We start from the raw sequence: 17330 nt of genomic DNA on the forward strand, positions 1-17330 counted from the left end.
CCTGGTATTGCAGTACCTCCAGGAACGGTGCACCCCTTCTTAACCCAGTTTCCAAAAGCAGAACTCAATTCACCTGATTCATATTAGCCCGATTTAATGAATTGGAAGAAAGCATACGTCTTCATATGCACCTCAATTTGGCCCATTCACTTTTCACACTTCCTCCTTTTGTTTTTTATCTTTCACACTTTTGACTTTCTTTATTCATCCAAATAGCAAACTCATCACCACTCAACCTGACCAACTCGGCTATGTCCCCGTGCTGCAGTTCTCTGTCTTATCTAGATCATTTGCAATTGAATGGAATAGATCCCTTTTGGACAAAGTGGATTCACCTGCTGCTGCAGTGACCACAGGTGTGATAAGATCTAGAATTGGCATCTGGTGCGATCTCTCCGCTTCCACTCCAAAGAAAGTTACCTGTTTATTCCTATCATGCATTGGTTTTTGGGGTTTTCTTTGAGTAATGATGATCTCTTTAGTAGTCTGTTGGCGCCCTCTCCTGGAGGAATAGTTTGCTTGCTCTTGGACATTCTAAAAGAGAGGTCATGATAGACATTGAGCTTCTGAGCTCAATTGGGGACAGTCATGGGTGATGAATGTTTGCAACCTACTGCGAAGCCTCATACCGCAATATAAGGAACGTCAAATACTAAGAAAGGGCGGCCTATGAAAGAATTACTACTTTCAATAAGTACACTTAAACGGCTAATTGGGAATAGAAAAACTGTAAAAAGCCCTCTGAGAAAGCCCCCCTCTAACCTTTGATAGTAAGCTTTTCTGTAGTCTGCCTGTTGATGTATTTTCCGTTTGAACTGTGCACAACATGAAGAGACGGAACACTGGCGGCTTGTCACAATGCCCCCCGATGACATCACAATAGCGCTGCTGCCTAGAAAACAAGCTGCGCAGAAGAAGTTGTTCTTTGGGTGGGAGGGTGGGCTAGTGGAAGGAGGGGGCAATCTCTTTTTTTCCCGGGTGGTAGGGGGATGACAGGAGAAGGGAAGCGGGTGGTGAGAAAGGTACAGAGGGCAGGGTTTGGGGGCTGGGAAGGAAAGGGAAAAGATTAGGGTTTGGGGATGATGAAAGGGCTTTCTACGGGTAAGGATGGCAAAGGGTGGCAGTGACGGAAAGTCAGGCAACCTGTCCTGTCCGTCTTTTTGTATCGTGAATTGGAAAGACTGCAAGGGGGAGGGGAGTTGCTTGCGCCCTAAAGGAGGAGTTATTCAGATTCATTGCAGTGGGCGGCGGCTGCAAAACGCACCATTCTTCTTGTTTTTGCTCTGCAAAGCAGCCTTTTCAAGGGTTGGCTTGGGTGACAAAATGTCTTGTGTAGGCGTGGGTTTGTCTCCCTCTCGCTCTCTCTCCCTAAGATGTGTCCGGCATAGGCCAGGGTGCCACTCGAGGCCCAAACCAATTCTGGTTATCGCTTCTCGGCCTTTTGGCTAAGATCAAGTGTAGTATCTGTTCTTATCAGTTTAATATCTGATACGTCCCCTATCTGGGGACCATATATTAAATGGATTTTTAGAACAGGGAGATGGAAAAAGAGCTTGCTCTGTCCACTCCACGCATTGACCTGGTATTGCAGTACCTCCAGGAACGGTGCACCCCTTCTTAACCCAGTTTCCAAAAGCAGAACTCAATTCACCTGATTCATATTAGCCCGATTTAATGAATTGGAAGAAAGCATACGTCTTCATATGCACCTCAATTTGGCCCATTCACTTTTCACACTTCCTCCTTTTGTTTTTTATCTTTCACACTTTTGACTTTCTTTATTCATCCAAATAGCAAACTCATCACCACTCAACCTGACCAACTCGGCTATGTCCCCGTGCTGCAGTTCTCTGTCTTATCTAGATCATTTGCAATTGAATGGAATAGATCCCTTTTGGACAAAGTGGATTCACCTGCTGCTGCAGTGACCACAGGTGTGATAAGATCTAGAATTGGCATCTGGTGCGATCTCTCCGCTTCCACTCCAAAGAAAGTTACCTGTTTATTCCTATCATGCATTGGTTTTTGGGGTTTTCTTTGAGTAATGATGATCTCTTTAGTAGTCTGTTGGCGCCCTCTCCTGGAGGAATAGTTTGCTTGCTCTTGGACATTCTAAAAGAGAGGTCATGATAGACATTGAGCTTCTGAGCTCAATTGGGGACAGTCATGGGTGATGAATGTTTGCAACCTACTGCGAAGCCTCATACCGCAATATAAGGAACGTCAAATACTAAGAAAGGGCGGCCTATGAAAGAATTACTACTTTCAATAAGTACACTTAAACGGCTAATTGGGAATAGAAAAACTGTAAAAAGCCCTCTGAGAAAGCCCCCCTCTAACCTTTGATAGTAAGCTTTTCTGTAGTCTGCCTGTTGATGTATTTTCCGTTTGAACTGTGCACAACATGAAGAGACGGAACACTGGCGGCTTGTCACAATGCCCCCCGATGACATCACAATAGCGCTGCTGCCTAGAAAACAAGCTGCGCAGAAGAAGTTGTTCTTTGGGTGGGAGGGTGGGCTAGTGGAAGGAGGGGGCAATCTCTTTTTTTCCCGGGTGGTAGGGGGATGACAGGAGAAGGGAAGCGGGTGGTGAGAAAGGTACAGAGGGCAGGGTTTGGGGGCTGGGAAGGAAAGGGAAAAGATTAGGGTTTGGGGATGATGAAAGGGCTTTCTACGGGTAAGGATGGCAAAGGGTGGCAGTGACGGAAAGTCAGGCAACCTGTCCTGTCCGTCTTTTTGTATCGTGAATTGGAAAGACTGCAAGGGGGAGGGGAGTTGCTTGCGCCCTAAAGGAGGAGTTATTCAGATTCATTGCAGTGGGCGGCGGCTGCAAAACGCACCATTCTTCTTGTTTTTGCTCTGCAAAGCAGCCTTTTCAAGGGTTGGCTTGGGTGACAAAATGTCTTGTGTAGGCGTGGGTTTGTCTCCCTCTCGCTCTCTCTCCCTAAGATGTGTCCGGCATAGGCCAGGGTGCCACTCGAGGCCCAAACCAATTCTGGTTATCGCTTCTCGGCCTTTTGGCTAAGATCAAGTGTAGTATCTGTTCTTATCAGTTTAATATCTGATACGTCCCCTATCTGGGGACCATATATTAAATGGATTTTTAGAACAGGGAGATGGAAAAAGAGCTTGCTCTGTCCACTCCACGCATTGACCTGGTATTGCAGTACCTCCAGGAACGGTGCACCCCTTCTTAACCCAGTTTCCAAAAGCAGAACTCAATTCACCTGATTCATATTAGCCCGATTTAATGAATTGGAAGAAAGCATACGTCTTCATATGCACCTCAATTTGGCCCATTCACTTTTCACACTTCCTCCTTTTGTTTTTTATCTTTCACACTTTTGACTTTCTTTATTCATCCAAATAGCAAACTCATCACCACTCAACCTGACCAACTCGGCTATGTCCCCGTGCTGCAGTTCTCTGTCTTATCTAGATCATTTGCAATTGAATGGAATAGATCCCTTTTGGACAAAGTGGATTCACCTGCTGCTGCAGTGACCACAGGTGTGATAAGATCTAGAATTGGCATCTGGTGCGATCTCTCCGCTTCCACTCCAAAGAAAGTTACCTGTTTATTCCTATCATGCATTGGTTTTTGGGGTTTTCTTTGAGTAATGATGATCTCTTTAGTAGTCTGTTGGCGCCCTCTCCTGGAGGAATAGTTTGCTTGCTCTTGGACATTCTAAAAGAGAGGTCATGATAGACATTGAGCTTCTGAGCTCAATTGGGGACAGTCATGGGTGATGAATGTTTGCAACCTACTGCGAAGCCTCATACCGCAATATAAGGAACGTCAAATACTAAGAAAGGGCGGCCTATGAAAGAATTACTACTTTCAATAAGTACACTTAAACGGCTAATTGGGAATAGAAAAACTGTAAAAAGCCCTCTGAGAAAGCCCCCCTCTAACCTTTGATAGTAAGCTTTTCTGTAGTCTGCCTGTTGATGTATTTTCCGTTTGAACTGTGCACAACATGAAGAGACGGAACACTGGCGGCTTGTCACAATGCCCCCCGATGACATCACAATAGCGCTGCTGCCTAGAAAACAAGCTGCGCAGAAGAAGTTGTTCTTTGGGTGGGAGGGTGGGCTAGTGGAAGGAGGGGGCAATCTCTTTTTTTCCCAGGTGGTAGGGGGATGACAGGAGAAGGGAAGCGGGTGGTGAGAAAGGTACAGAGGGCAGGGTTTGGGGGCTGGGAAGGAAAGGGAAAAGATTAGGGTTTGGGGATGATGAAAGGGCTTTCTACGGGTAAGGATGGCAAAGGGTGGCAGTGACGGAAAGTCAGGCAACCTGTCCTGTCCGTCTTTTTGTATCGTGAATTGGAAAGACTGCAAGGGGGAGGGGAGTTGCTTGCGCCCTAAAGGAGGAGTTATTCAGATTCATTGCAGTGGGCGGCGGCTGCAAAACGCACCATTCTTCTTGTTTTTGCTCTGCAAAGCAGCCTTTTCAAGGGTTGGCTTGGGTGACAAAATGTCTTGTGTAGGCGTGGGTTTGTCTCCCTCTCGCTCTCTCTCCCTAAGATGTGTCCGGCATAGGCCAGGGTGCCACTCGAGGCCCAAACCAATTCTGGTTATCGCTTCTCGGCCTTTTGGCTAAGATCAAGTGTAGTATCTGTTCTTATCAGTTTAATATCTGATACGTCCCCTATCTGGGGACCATATATTAAATGGATTTTTAGAACAGGGAGATGGAAAAAGAGCTTGCTCTGTCCACTCCACGCATTGACCTGGTATTGCAGTACCTCCAGGAACGGTGCACCCCTTCTTAACCCAGTTTCCAAAAGCAGAACTCAATTCACCTGATTCATATTAGCCCGATTTAATGAATTGGAAGAAAGCATACGTCTTCATATGCACCTCAATTTGGCCCATTCACTTTTCACACTTCCTCCTTTTGTTTTTTATCTTTCACACTTTTGACTTTCTTTATTCATCCAAATAGCAAACTCATCACCACTCAACCTGACCAACTCGGCTATGTCCCCGTGCTGCAGTTCTCTGTCTTATCTAGATCATTTGCAATTGAATGGAATAGATCCCTTTTGGACAAAGTGGATTCACCTGCTGCTGCAGTGACCACAGGTGTGATAAGATCTAGAATTGGCATCTGGTGCGATCTCTCCGCTTCCACTCCAAAGAAAGTTACCTGTTTATTCCTATCATGCATTGGTTTTTGGGGTTTTCTTTGAGTAATGATGATCTCTTTAGTAGTCTGTTGGCGCCCTCTCCTGGAGGAATAGTTTGCTTGCTCTTGGACATTCTAAAAGAGAGGTCATGATAGACATTGAGCTTCTGAGCTCAATTGGGGACAGTCATGGGTGATGAATGTTTGCAACCTACTGCGAAGCCTCATACCGCAATATAAGGAACGTCAAATACTAAGAAAGGGCGGCCTATGAAAGAATTACTACTTTCAATAAGTACACTTAAACGGCTAATTGGGAATAGAAAAACTGTAAAAAGCCCTCTGAGAAAGCCCCCCTCTAACCTTTGATAGTAAGCTTTTCTGTAGTCTGCCTGTTGATGTATTTTCCGTTTGAACTGTGCACAACATGAAGAGACGGAACACTGGCGGCTTGTCACAATGCCCCCCGATGACATCACAATAGCGCTGCTGCCTAGAAAACAAGCTGCGCAGAAGAAGTTGTTCTTTGGGTGGGAGGGTGGGCTAGTGGAAGGAGGGGGCAATCTCTTTTTTTCCCGGGTGGTAGGGGGATGACAGGAGAAGGGAAGCGGGTGGTGAGAAAGGTACAGAGGGCAGGGTTTGGGGGCTGGGAAGGAAAGGGAAAAGATTAGGGTTTGGGGATGATGAAAGGGCTTTCTACGGGTAAGGATGGCAAAGGGTGGCAGTGACGGAAAGTCAGGCAACCTGTCCTGTCCGTCTTTTTGTATCGTGAATTGGAAAGACTGCAAGGGGGAGGGGAGTTGCTTGCGCCCTAAAGGAGGAGTTATTCAGATTCATTGCAGTGGGCGGCGGCTGCAAAACGCACCATTCTTCTTGTTTTTGCTCTGCAAAGCAGCCTTTTCAAGGGTTGGCTTGGGTGACAAAATGTCTTGTGTAGGCGTGGGTTTGTCTCCCTCTCGCTCTCTCTCCCTAAGATGTGTCCGGCATAGGCCAGGGTGCCACTCGAGGCCCAAACCAATTCTGGTTATCGCTTCTCGGCCTTTTGGCTAAGATCAAGTGTAGTATCTGTTCTTATCAGTTTAATATCTGATACGTCCCCTATCTGGGGACCATATATTAAATGGATTTTTAGAACAGGGAGATGGAAAAAGAGCTTGCTCTGTCCACTCCACGCATTGACCTGGTATTGCAGTACCTCCAGGAACGGTGCACCCCTTCTTAACCCAGTTTCCAAAAGCAGAACTCAATTCACCTGATTCATATTAGCCCGATTTAATGAATTGGAAGAAAGCATACGTCTTCATATGCACCTCAATTTGGCCCATTCACTTTTCACACTTCCTCCTTTTGTTTTTTATCTTTCACACTTTTGACTTTCTTTATTCATCCAAATAGCAAACTCATCACCACTCAACCTGACCAACTCGGCTATGTCCCCGTGCTGCAGTTCTCTGTCTTATCTAGATCATTTGCAATTGAATGGAATAGATCCCTTTTGGACAAAGTGGATTCACCTGCTGCTGCAGTGACCACAGGTGTGATAAGATCTAGAATTGGCATCTGGTGCGATCTCTCCGCTTCCACTCCAAAGAAAGTTACCTGTTTATTCCTATCATGCATTGGTTTTTGGGGTTTTCTTTGAGTAATGATGATCTCTTTAGTAGTCTGTTGGCGCCCTCTCCTGGAGGAATAGTTTGCTTGCTCTTGGACATTCTAAAAGAGAGGTCATGATAGACATTGAGCTTCTGAGCTCAATTGGGGACAGTCATGGGTGATGAATGTTTGCAACCTACTGCGAAGCCTCATACCGCAATATAAGGAACGTCAAATACTAAGAAAGGGCGGCCTATGAAAGAATTACTACTTTCAATAAGTACACTTAAACGGCTAATTGGGAATAGAAAAACTGTAAAAAGCCCTCTGAGAAAGCCCCCCTCTAACCTTTGATAGTAAGCTTTTCTGTAGTCTGCCTGTTGATGTATTTTCCGTTTGAACTGTGCACAACATGAAGAGACGGAACACTGGCGGCTTGTCACAATGCCCCCCGATGACATCACAATAGCGCTGCTGCCTAGAAAACAAGCTGCGCAGAAGAAGTTGTTCTTTGGGTGGGAGGGTGGGCTAGTGGAAGGAGGGGGCAATCTCTTTTTTTCCCGGGTGGTAGGGGGATGACAGGAGAAGGGAAGCGGGTGGTGAGAAAGGTACAGAGGGCAGGGTTTGGGGGCTGGGAAGGAAAGGGAAAAGATTAGGGTTTGGGGATGATGAAAGGGCTTTCTACGGGTAAGGATGGCAAAGGGTGGCAGTGACGGAAAGTCAGGCAACCTGTCCTGTCCGTCTTTTTGTATCGTGAATTGGAAAGACTGCAAGGGGGAGGGGAGTTGCTTGCGCCCTAAAGGAGGAGTTATTCAGATTCATTGCAGTGGGCGGCGGCTGCAAAACGCACCATTCTTCTTGTTTTTGCTCTGCAAAGCAGCCTTTTCAAGGGTTGGCTTGGGTGACAAAATGTCTTGTGTAGGCGTGGGTTTGTCTCCCTCTCGCTCTCTCTCCCTAAGATGTGTCCGGCATAGGCCAGGGTGCCACTCGAGGCCCAAACCAATTCTGGTTATCGCTTCTCGGCCTTTTGGCTAAGATCAAGTGTAGTATCTGTTCTTATCAGTTTAATATCTGATACGTCCCCTATCTGGGGACCATATATTAAATGGATTTTTAGAACAGGGAGATGGAAAAAGAGCTTGCTCTGTCCACTCCACGCATTGACCTGGTATTGCAGTACCTCCAGGAACGGTGCACCCCTTCTTAACCCAGTTTCCAAAAGCAGAACTCAATTCACCTGATTCATATTAGCCCGATTTAATGAATTGGAAGAAAGCATACGTCTTCATATGCACCTCAATTTGGCCCATTCACTTTTCACACTTCCTCTTTTTGTTTTTTATCTTTCACACTTTTGACTTTCTTTATTCATCCAAATAGCAAACTCATCACCACTCAACCTGACCAACTCGGCTATGTCCCCGTGCTGCAGTTCTCTGTCTTATCTAGATCATTTGCAATTGAATGGAATAGATCCCTTTTGGACAAAGTGGATTCACCTGCTGCTGCAGTGACCACAGGTGTGATAAGATCTAGAATTGGCATCTGGTGCGATCTCTCCGCTTCCACTCCAAAGAAAGTTACCTGTTTATTCCTATCATGCATTGGTTTTTGGGGTTTTCTTTGAGTAATGATGATCTCTTTAGTAGTCTGTTGGCGCCCTCTCCTGGAGGAATAGTTTGCTTGCTCTTGGACATTCTAAAAGAGAGGTCATGATAGACATTGAGCTTCTGAGCTCAATTGGGGACAGTCATGGGTGATGAATGTTTGCAACCTACTGCGAAGCCTCATACCGCAATATAAGGAACGTCAAATACTAAGAAAGGGCGGCCTATGAAAGAATTACTACTTTCAATAAGTACACTTAAACGGCTAATTGGGAATAGAAAAACTGTAAAAAGCCCTCTGAGAACGCCCCCCTCTAACCTTTGATAGTAAGCTTTTCTGTAGTCTGCCTGTTGATGTATTTTCCGTTTGAACTGTGCACAACATGAAGAGACGGAACACTGGCGGCTTGTCACAATGCCCCCCGATGACATCACAATAGCGCTGCTGCCTAGAAAACAAGCTGCGCAGAAGAAGTTGTTCTTTGGGTGGGAGGGTGGGCTAGTGGAAGGAGGGGGCAATCTCTTTTTTTCCCGGGTGGTAGGGGGATGACAGGAGAAGGGAAGCGGGTGGTGAGAAAGGTACAGAGGGCAGGGTTTGGGGGCTGGGAAGGAAAGGGAAAAGATTAGGGTTTGGGGATGATGAAAGGGCTTTCTACGGGTAAGGATGGCAAAGGGTGGCAGTGACGGAAAGTCAGGCAACCTGTCCTGTCCGTCTTTTTGTATCGTGAATTGGAAAGACTGCAAGGGGGAGGGGAGTTGCTTGCGCCCTAAAGGAGGAGTTATTCAGATTCATTGCAGTGGGCGGCGGCTGCAAAACACACCATTCTTCTTGTTTTTGCTCTGCAAAGCAGCCTTTTCAAGGGTTGGCTTGGGTGACAAAATGTCTTGTGTAGGCGTGGGTTTGTCTCCCTCTCGCTCTCTCTCCCTAAGATGTGTCCGGCATAGGCCAGGGTGCCACTCGAGGCCCAAACCAATTCTGGTTATCGCTTCTCGGCCTTTTGGCTAAGATCAAGTGTAGTATCTGTTCTTATCAGTTTAATATCTGATACGTCCCCTATCTGGGGACCATATATTAAATGGATTTTTAGAACAGGGAGATGGAAAAAGAGCTTGCTCTGTCCACTCCACGCATTGACCTGGTATTGCAGTACCTCCAGGAACGGTGCACCCCTTCTTAACCCAGTTTCCAAAAGCAGAACTCAATTCACCTGATTCATATTAGCCCGATTTAATGAATTGGAAGAAAGCATACGTCTTCATATGCACCTCAATTTGGCCCATTCACTTTTCACACTTCCTCCTTTTGTTTTTTATCTTTCACACTTTTGACTTTCTTTATTCATCCAAATAGCAAACTCATCACCACTCAACCTGACCAACTCGGCTATGTCCCCGTGCTGCAGTTCTCTGTCTTATCTAGATCATTTGCAATTGAATGGAATAGATCCCTTTTGGACAAAGTGGATTCACCTGCTGCTGCAGTGACCACAGGTGTGATAAGATCTAGAATTGGCATCTGGTGCGATCTCTCCGCTTCCACTCCAAAGAAAGTTACCTGTTTATTCCTATCATGCATTGGTTTTTGGGGTTTTCTTTGAGTAATGATGATCTCTTTAGTAGTCTGTTGGCGCCCTCTCCTGGAGGAATAGTTTGCTTGCTCTTGGACATTCTAAAAGAGAGGTCATGATAGACATTGAGCTTCTGAGCTCAATTGGGGACAGTCATGGGTGATGAATGTTTGCAACCTACTGCGAAGCCTCATACCGCAATATAAGGAACGTCAAATACTAAGAAAGGGCGGCCTATGAAAGAATTACTACTTTCAATAAGTACACTTAAACGGCTAATTGGGAATAGAAAAACTGTAAAAAGCTCTCTGAGAAAGCCCCCCTCTAACCTTTGATAGTAAGCTTTTCTGTAGTCTGCCTGTTGATGTATTTTCCGTTTGAACTGTGCACAACATGAAGAGACGGAACACTGGCGGCTTGTCACAATGCCCCCCGATGACATCACAATAGCGCTGCTGCCTAGAAAACAATCTGCGCAGAAGAAGTTGTTCTTTGGGTGGGAGGGTGGGCTAGTGGAAGGAGGGGGCAATCTCTTTTTTTCCCGGGTGGTAGGGGGATGACAGGAGAAGGGAAGCGGGTGGTGAGAAAGGTACAGAGGGCAGGGTTTGGGGGCTGGGAAGGAAAGGGAAAAGATTAGGGTTTGGGGATGATGAAAGGGCTTTCTACGGGTAAGGATGGCAAAGGGTGGCAGTGACGGAAAGTCAGGCAACCTGTCCTGTCCGTCTTTTTGTATCGTGAATTGGAAAGACTGCAAGGGGGAGGGGAGTTGCTTGCGCCCTAAAGGAGGAGTTATTCAGATTCATTGCAGTGGGCGGCGGCTGCAAAACGCACCATTCTTCTTGTTTTTGCTCTGCAAAGCAGCCTTTTCAAGGGTTGGCTTGGGTGACAAAATGTCTTGTGTAGGCGTGGGTTTGTCTCCCTCTCGCTCTCTCTCCCTAAGATGTGTCCGGCATAGGCCAGGGTGCCACTCGAGGCCCAAACCAATTCTGGTTATCGCTTCTCGGCCTTTTGGCTAAGATCAAGTGTAGTATCTGTTCTTATCAGTTTAATATCTGATACGTCCCCTATCTGGGGACCATATATTAAATGGATTTTTAGAACAGGGAGATGGAAAAAGAGCTTGCTCTGTCCACTCCACGCATTGACCTGGTATTGCAGTACCTCCAGGAACGGTGCACCCCTTCTTAACCCAGTTTCCAAAAGCAGAACTCAATTCACCTGATTCATATTAGCCCGATTTAATGAATTGGAAGAAAGCATACGTCTTCATATGCACCTCAATTTGGCCCATTCACTTTTCACACTTCCTCCTTTTGTTTTTTATCTTTCACACTTTTGACTTTCTTTATTCATCCAAATAGCAAACTCATCACCACTCAACCTGACCAACTCGGCTATGTCCCCGTGCTGCAGTTCTCTGTCTTATCTAGATCATTTGCAATTGAATGGAATAGATCCCTTTTGGACAAAGTGGATTCACCTGCTGCTGCAGTGACCACAGGTGTGATAAGATCTAGAATTGGCATCTGGTGCGATCTCTCCGCTTCCACTCCAAAGAAAGTTACCTGTTTATTCCTATCATGCATTGGTTTTTGGGGTTTTCTTTGAGTAATGATGATCTCTTTAGTAGTCTGTTGGCGCCCTCTCCTGGAGGAATAGTTTGCTTGCTCTTGGACATTCTAAAAGAGAGGTCATGATAGACATTGAGCTTCTGAGCTCAATTGGGGACAGTCATGGGTGATGAATGTTTGCAACCTACTGCGAAGCCTCATACCGCAATATAAGGAACGTCAAATACTAAGAAAGGGCGGCCTATGAAAGAATTACTACTTTCAATAAGTACACTTAAACGGCTAATTGGGAATAGAAAAACTGTAAAAAGCCCTCTGAGAAAGCCCCCCTCTAACCTTTGATAGTAAGCTTTTCTGTAGTCTGCCTGTTGATGTATTTTCCGTTTGAACTGTGCACAACATGAAGAGACGGAACACTGGCGGCTTGTCACAATGCCCCCCGATGACATCACAATAGCGCTGCTGCCTAGAAAACAAGCTGCGCAGAAGAAGTTGTTCTTTGGGTGGGAGGGTGGGCTAGTGGAAGGAGGGGGCAATCTCTTTTTTTCCCGGGTGGTAGGGGGATGACAGGAGAAGGGAAGCGGGTGGTGAGAAAGGTACAGAGGGCAGGGTTTGGGGGCTGGGAAGGAAAGGGAAAAGATTAGGGTTTGGGGATGATGAAAGGGCTTTCTACGGGTAAGGATGGCAAAGGGTGGCAGTGACGGAAAGTCAGGCAACCTGTCCTGTCCGTCTTTTTGTATCGTGAATTGGAAAGACTGCAAGGGGGAGGGGAGTTGCTTGCGCCCTAAAGGAGGAGTTATTCAGATTCATTGCAGTGGGCGGCGGCTGCAAAACGCACCATTCTTCTTGTTTTTGCTCTGCAAAGCAGCCTTTTCAAGGGTTGGCTTGGGTGACAAAATGTCTTGTGTAGGCGTGGGTTTGTCTCCCTCTCGCTCTCTCTCCCTAAGATGTGTCCGGCATAGGCCAGGGTGCCACTCGAGGCCCAAACCAATTCTGGTTATCGCTTCTCGGCCTTTTGGCTAAGATCAAGTGTAGTTTGGGAGGGTACTACCTTGGTTGTTGCTGAAAGGTGCCAGGGTATTGCACAACTGCTGGCCTTGGGGGAGTGTGCATCGTAGGATGTCATAGCCCTCTTGTGACGGACAGTTACCTGGGCAACGAGAGGCGGTCACTTTATTATTTTCAAACTCATCCTTCAAAAAAAAAAAAAAAAAAAAAAAAAATCTGTTCTTATCAGTTTAATATCTGATACGTCCCCTATCTGGGGACCATATATTAAATGGATTTTTAGAACAGGGAGATGGAAAAAGAGCTTGCTCTGTCCACTCCACGCATTGACCTGGTATTGCAGTACCTCCAGGAACGGTGCACCCCTTCTTAACCCAGTTTCCAAAAGCAGAACTCAATTCACCTGATTCATATTAGCCCGATTTAATGAATTGGAAGAAAGCATACGTCTTCATATGCACCTCAATTTGGCCCATTCACTTTTCACACTTCCTCCTTTTGTTTTTTATCTTTCACACTTTTGACTTTCTTTATTCATCCAAATAGCAAACTCATCACCACTCAACCTGACCAACTCGGCTATGTCCCCGTGCTGCAGTTCTCTGTCTTATCTAGATCATTTGCAATTGAATGGAATAGATCCCTTTTGGACAAAGTGGATTCACCTGCTGCTGCAGTGACCACAGGTGTGATAAGATCTAGAATTGGCATCTGGTGCGATCTCTCCGCTTCCACTCCAAAGAAAGTTACCTGTTTATTCCTATCATGCATTGGTTTTTGGGGTTTTCTTTGAGTAATGATGATCTCTTTAGTAGTCTGTTGGCGCCCTCTCCTGGAGGAATAGTTTGCTTGCTCTTGGACATTCTAAAAGAGAGGTCATGATAGACATTGAGCTTCTGAGCTCAATTGGGGACAGTCATGGGTGATGAATGTTTGCAACCTACTGCGAAGCCTCATACCGCAATATAAGGAACGTCAAATACTAAGAAAGGGCGGCCTATGAAAGAATTACTACTTTCAATAAGTACACTTAAACGGCTAATTGGGAATAGAAAAACTGTAAAAAGCCCTCTGAGAAAGCCCCCCTCTAACCTTTGATAGTAAGCTTTTCTGTAGTCTGCCTGTTGATGTATTTTCCGTTTGAACTGTGCACAACATGAAGAGACGGAACACTGGCGGCTTGTCACAATGCCCCCCGATGACATCACAATAGCGCTGCTGCCTAGAAAACAAGCTGCGCAGAAGAAGTTGTTCTTTGGGTGGGAGGGTGGGCTAGTGGAAGGAGGGGGCAATCTCTTTTTTTCCCGGGTGGTAGGGGGATGACAGGAGAAGGGAAGCGGGTGGTGAGAAAGGTACAGAGGGCAGGGTTTGGGGGCTGGGAAGGAAAGGGAAAAGATTAGGGTTTGGGGATGATGAAAGGGCTTTCTACGGGTAAGGATGGCAAAGGGTGGCAGTGACGGAAAGTCAGGCAACCTGTCCTGTCCGTCTTTTTGTATCGTGAATTGGAAAGACTGCAAGGGGGAGGGGAGTTGCTTGCGCCCTAAAGGAGGAGTTATTCAGATTCATTGCAGTGGGCGGCGGCTGCAAAACGCACCATTCTTCTTGTTTTTGCTCTGCAAAGCAGCCTTTTCAAGGGTTGGCTTGGGTGACAAAATGTCTTGTGTAGGCGTGGGTTTGTCTCCCTCTCGCTCTCTCTCCCTAAGATGTGTCCGGCATAGGCCAGGGTGCCACTCGAGGCCCAAACCAATTCTGGTTATCGCTTCTCGGCCTTTTGGCTAAGATCAAGTGTAGTATCTGTTCTTATCAGTTTAATATCTGATACGTCCCCTATCTGGGGACCATATATTAAATGGATTTTTAGAACAGGGAGATGGAAAAAGAGCTTGCTCTGTCCACTCCACGCATTGACCTGGTATTGCAGTACCTCCAGGAACGGTGCACCCCTTCTTAACCCAGTTTCCAAAAGCAGAACTCAATTCACCTGATTCATATTAGCCCGATTTAATGAATTGGAAGAAAGCATACGTCTTCATATGCACCTCAATTTGGCCCATTCACTTTTCACACTTCCTCCTTTTGTTTTTTATCTTTCACACTTTTGACTTTCTTTATTCATCCAAATAGCAAACTCATCACCACTCAACCTGACCAACTCGGCTATGTCCCCGTGCTGCAGTTCTCTGTCTTATCTAGATCATTTGCAATTGAATGGAATAGATCCCTTTTGGACAAAGTGGATTCACCTGCTGCTGCAGTGACCACAGGTGTGATAAGATCTAGAATTGGCATCTGGTGCGATCTCTCCGCTTCCACTCCAAAGAAAGTTACCTGTTTATTCCTATCATGCATTGGTTTTTGGGGTTTTCTTTGAGTAATGATGATCTCTTTAGTAGTCTGTTGGCGCCCTCTCCTGGAGGAATAGTTTGCTTGCTCTTGGACATTCTAAAAGAGAGGTCATGATAGACATTGAGCTTCTGAGCTCAATTGGGGACAGTCATGGGTGATGAATGTTTGCAACCTACTGCGAAGCCTCATACCGCAATATAAGGAACGTCAAATACTAAGAAAGGGCGGCCTATGAAAGAATTACTACTTTCAATAAGTACACTTAAACGGCTAATTGGGAATAGAAAAACTGTAAAAAGCCCTCTGAGAAAGCCCCCCTCTAACCTTTGATAGTAAGCTTTTCTGTAGTCTGCCTGTTGATGTATTTTCCGTTTGAACTGTGCACAACATGAAGAGACGGAACACTGGCGGCTTGTCACAATGCCCCCCGATGACATCACAATAGCGCTGCTGCCTAGAAAACAAGCTGCGCAGAAGAAGTTGTTCTTTGGGTGGGAGGGTGGGCTAGTGGAAGGAGGGGGCAATCTCTTTTTTTCCCGGGTGGTAGGGGGATGACAGGAGAAGGGAAGCGGGTGGTGAGAAAGGTACAGAGGGCAGGGTTTGGGGGCTGGGAAGGAAAGGGAAAAGATTAGGGTTTGGGGATGATGAAAGGGCTTTCTACGGGTAAGGATGGCAAAGGGTGGCAGTGACGGAAAGTCAGGCAACCTGTCCTGTCCGTCTTTTTGTATCGTGAATTGGAAAGACTGCAAGGGGGAGGGGAGTTGCTTGCGCCCTAAAGGAGGAGTTATTCAGATTCATTGCAGTGGGCGGCGGCTGCAAAACGCACCATTCTTCTTGTTTTTGCTCTGCAAAGCAGCCTTTTCAAGGGTTGGCTTGGGTGACAAAATGTCTTGTGTAGGCGTGGGTTTGTCTCCCTCTCGCTCTCTCTCCCTAAGATGTGTCCGGCATAGGCCAGGGTGCCACTCGAGGCCCAAACCAATTCTGGTTATCGCTTCTCGGCCTTTTGGCTAAGATCAAGTGTAGTATCTGTTCTTATCAGTTTAATATCTGATACGTCCCCTATCTGGGGACCATATATTAAATGGATTTTTAGAACAGGGAGATGGAAAAAGAGCTTGCTCTGTCCACTCCACGCATTGACCTGGTATTGCAGTACCTCCAGGAACGGTGCACCCCTTCTTAACCCAGTTTCCAAAAGCAGAACTCAATTCACCTGATTCATATTAGCCCGATTTAATGAATTGGAAGAAAGCATACGTCTTCATATGCACCTCAATTTGGCCCATTCACTTTTCACACTTCCTCCTTTTGTTTTTTATCTTTCACACTTTTGACTTTCTTTATTCATCCAAATAGCAAACTCATCACCACTCAACCTGACCAACTCGGCTATGTCCCCGTGCTGCAGTTCTCTGTCTTATCTAGATCATTTGCAATTGAATGGAATAGATCCCTTTTGGACAAAGTGGATTCACCTGCTGCTGCAGTGACCACAGGTGTGATAAGATCTAGAATTGGCATCTGGTGCGATCTCTCCGCTTCCACTCCAAAGAAAGTTACCTGTTTATTCCTATCATGCATTGGTTTTTGGGGTTTTCTTTGAGTAATGATGATCTCTTTAGTAGTCTGTTGGCGCCCTCTCCTGGAGGAATAGTTTGCTTGCTCTTGGACATTCTAAAAGAGAGGTCATGATAGACATTGAGCTTCTGAGCTCAATTGGGGACAGTCATGGGTGATGAATGTTTGCAACCTACTGCGAAGCCTCATACCGCAATATAAGGAACGTCAAATACTAAGAAAGGGCGGCCTATGAAAGAATTACTACTTTCAATAAGTACACTTAAACGGCTAATTGGGAATAGAAAAACTGTAAAAAGCCCTCTGAGAAAGCCCCCCTCTAACCTTTGATAGTAAGCTTTTCTGTAGTCTGCCTGTTGATGTATTTTCCGTTTGAACTGTGCACAACATGAAGAGACGGAACACTGGCGGCTTGTCACAATGCCCCCCGATGACATCACAATAGCGCTGCTGCCTAGAAAACAAGCTGCGCAGAAGAAGTTGTTCTTTGGGTGGGAGGGTGGGCTAGTGGAAGGAGGGGGCAATCTCTTTTTTTCCCGGGTGGTAGGGGGATGACAGGAGAAGGGAAGCGGGTGGTGAGAAAGGTACAGAGGGCAGGGTTTGGGGGCTGGGAAGGAAAGGGAAAAGATTAGGGTTTGGGGATGATGAAAGGGCTTTCTACGGGTAAGGATGGCAAAGGGTGGCAGTGACGGAAAGTCAGGCAACCTGTCCTGTCCGTCTTTTTGTATCGTGAATTGGAAAGACTGCAAGGGGGAGGGGAGTTGCTTGCGCCCTAAAGGAGGAGTTATTCAGATTCATTGCAGTGGGCGGCGGCTGCAAAACGCACCATTCTTCTTGTTTTTGCTCTGCAAAGCAGCCTTTTCAAGGGTTGGCTTGGGTGACAAAATGTCTTGTGTAGGCGTGGGTTTGTCTCCCTCTCGCTCTCT

General features: G+C 46.2%; 9 non-coding genes and 1 pseudogene across 9 annotated transcripts; all 10 read left to right on the forward strand.

Moving 5' to 3' along the window:
* The first annotated feature begins 1425 nt into the window (after positions 1 to 1425).
* Positions 1426 to 1616, forward strand: LOC142279901 (U2 spliceosomal RNA). Its single transcript, XR_012742309.1, has one exon. It is a non-coding gene; the product is annotated as a U2 spliceosomal RNA (small nuclear RNA).
* Positions 1617 to 3003: 1387 nt separating this feature from the next.
* On the forward strand, positions 3004 to 3194 carry LOC142279914 (U2 spliceosomal RNA). The gene has a single exon (XR_012742320.1). It is a non-coding gene; the product is annotated as a U2 spliceosomal RNA (small nuclear RNA).
* A 1387-nt stretch (positions 3195 to 4581) lies between these two features.
* Positions 4582 to 4772, forward strand: LOC142279923 (U2 spliceosomal RNA). Its single transcript, XR_012742327.1, has one exon. It is a non-coding gene; the product is annotated as a U2 spliceosomal RNA (small nuclear RNA).
* A 1387-nt stretch (positions 4773 to 6159) lies between these two features.
* Positions 6160 to 6350, forward strand: LOC142279925 (U2 spliceosomal RNA). The gene has a single exon (XR_012742328.1). It is a non-coding gene; the product is annotated as a U2 spliceosomal RNA (small nuclear RNA).
* A 1387-nt stretch (positions 6351 to 7737) lies between these two features.
* Positions 7738 to 7928, forward strand: LOC142279926 (U2 spliceosomal RNA). The gene has a single exon (XR_012742329.1). It is a non-coding gene; the product is annotated as a U2 spliceosomal RNA (small nuclear RNA).
* Positions 7929 to 9315: 1387 nt separating this feature from the next.
* Positions 9316 to 9506, forward strand: LOC142279903 (U2 spliceosomal RNA). Its single transcript, XR_012742310.1, has one exon. It is a non-coding gene; the product is annotated as a U2 spliceosomal RNA (small nuclear RNA).
* A 1387-nt stretch (positions 9507 to 10893) lies between these two features.
* LOC142279904 (U2 spliceosomal RNA) lies at positions 10894 to 11084 on the forward strand. The gene has a single exon (XR_012742311.1). It is a non-coding gene; the product is annotated as a U2 spliceosomal RNA (small nuclear RNA).
* Positions 11085 to 12647: 1563 nt separating this feature from the next.
* On the forward strand, positions 12648 to 12848 carry LOC142279921 (U2 spliceosomal RNA; annotated as a pseudogene).
* Positions 12849 to 14235: 1387 nt separating this feature from the next.
* LOC142279905 (U2 spliceosomal RNA) lies at positions 14236 to 14426 on the forward strand. The gene has a single exon (XR_012742312.1). It is a non-coding gene; the product is annotated as a U2 spliceosomal RNA (small nuclear RNA).
* Positions 14427 to 15813: 1387 nt separating this feature from the next.
* LOC142279906 (U2 spliceosomal RNA) lies at positions 15814 to 16004 on the forward strand. Its single transcript, XR_012742313.1, has one exon. It is a non-coding gene; the product is annotated as a U2 spliceosomal RNA (small nuclear RNA).
* The last annotated feature ends 1326 nt before the right edge of the window (positions 16005 to 17330 follow it).

This window comes from Anomaloglossus baeobatrachus, unplaced genomic scaffold (assembly GCF_048569485.1).
Source record: "Anomaloglossus baeobatrachus isolate aAnoBae1 unplaced genomic scaffold, aAnoBae1.hap1 Scaffold_4434, whole genome shotgun sequence".
Classification (NCBI taxonomy): domain Eukaryota; kingdom Metazoa; phylum Chordata; class Amphibia; order Anura; family Aromobatidae; genus Anomaloglossus; species Anomaloglossus baeobatrachus.